This window comes from Tachysurus vachellii, chromosome 6 (assembly GCF_030014155.1).
Source record: "Tachysurus vachellii isolate PV-2020 chromosome 6, HZAU_Pvac_v1, whole genome shotgun sequence".
Lineage (NCBI taxonomy): Eukaryota > Metazoa > Chordata > Actinopteri > Siluriformes > Bagridae > Tachysurus > Tachysurus vachellii.
Genome location: NC_083465.1, coordinates 25,939,262 through 25,941,258, shown reverse-complemented (window position 1 = coordinate 25,941,258; position 1,997 = coordinate 25,939,262).

Sequence of the window (1,997 nt, the reverse complement as noted above, 5' to 3'; positions counted from 1 at the left end):
AGTGACAAATGCACTATCAAGCAGCAGAGCATATCCTTCTTTGGCAACCTGTACACAGATGAAGAAATCAGACCAGATCCAGCCATGACATCCAGTGTACAGTATGACATCCAAAACATGTCAAAACAACAAAGTATAGATGGTCTCCTTCATTTCATGGGTATGCTGAACTTCTTTTCACCTTACATACCAATGTTTGCAGACAAAGCACACAGCCTGAGAGGACTACTGAAAAGTGAATCACAGTGGCTTTGGAACACTGATTTTCAGAAATGCTTCGATGACTTAAAGGCAACAGTGATTGTAGACGCTTGTCTAAAGTATTGCAACCCAGCAGCCACCCTTACACTTGAGGTAAATGCATCACGAAATGTCATTGGCGTATCACTGGTGCAAGAAAACAGGGATTGCTTTTGGCTAAAAGACACTAACTAAATGTCAATCAGGATACAGCAATCGTAACACAAATCATTTACGGTTGTGACTGAACACAAGCCGCTTGTAACCATATGCACAAAGCCTCTTCATGCTGCCCCACCCAGGCTGTAGCTAATACTAATCAAAACACAAGGATATAACTACAGCATCGTGTATCGTACTGGGAAAAAAATTATTCTGTCTGACACTCTCAGCCGTCTGCCAAACCCTGAAAATAATGAAGACATTGAGCTGGATGAACGCATTGATGGATTGGATACAGAATATGAAGACCCTGAGCCTTATACTGTTGCAATTGTAAACTCTCAGAACAAACAGAAAGTTTACAGAACAGAGACTGCAAATGAGAGAAAGCTCAGTGCATTAAAAGAAATCATCCATCAGGGCTGGCCAGATAAACTTCAAGAGCTGCCGAAAGACCTGCACAGTTATTGGCCTTTTCGAGACGAGGTGGCCCTGATGTATTTTGATGTATGGACAGTGATTTGCTCTTCGGCAGACCCAACAACACACTCCTAACAAGTGGCACAGAACTATGTATACTGGAACATAAACAGCACCTGGATAAAGAGAACACATCATGATCGATGTAGTGGAAGAGACTTGCCCCCACTGTTTCTTAGACAGTGTGTTGCACAAGGAGAGGAAAACATGGCACCCAGGGATTGTTGTGTAAAAATGCAAGGAGCCAAAATGCTATCTGATTCAAATACCAAACGGAAACACAATTCAAATCTGTGCTGAGTAAACATGTTCTTAACTAAACTACAGGTCGTCTGGTAATACTCGCAAGCTTTCTTCCTTATATCATCTCAGGGAGTTTTCACTCACCACCGTCACCTCAGGCTTGCTACAGTAATTAGTTATAGATGTTGGAGATAAATATGTAACTTTATTTTAAACTCGAACATTTTTTTATTCTGTTTCTTTACTTCTGTTTAACTGCTTTAAGACAATGTGAATTGTTAAAAGTGCTAAACAAATGAATTGAATTGAATTAAATTGAATTGTGGGATGTTCCTGATACAGTGATCCAGTTATATCACAGTGATACAGTTAATGCTAACGCTAATGCTAAAATGGGTATCCTGGGTATTATATTCACTATAACCTTGATCTATAGTTTTCAAGGCATTGAAACGTTTTCCTAAGCAGTATGATGACTAGTATCATCATTCAGTATACTTTTAGTATTTCTATACTCTATTTCATCACTTCCTGAAAATATCTGACATGCAAAAATATACGCATCCTTTCTCATGTATGTCTGAACGGCATTATTTTCACAGATAAGACATAAAGGTGCCTGTTTTGCAAGGTGGACATTACAGATCTGCTCTTTTTGCTGTAAATATGTTTCTCAATCAAAGCATGCAATATCATCATCATAGCATACTTAAATTTGTGCAAATAGGGCAAAGGATTACATTCACTATAAAATAATATTGTGAATTATTTTTAAAGTAACGTGTTTATAACACTTCTCTAAAATTTTAAAACAGCTTGACTAAATGGGTGCAACTTCCTTTTTAACAAACATTTAAGCAACCACTATAACA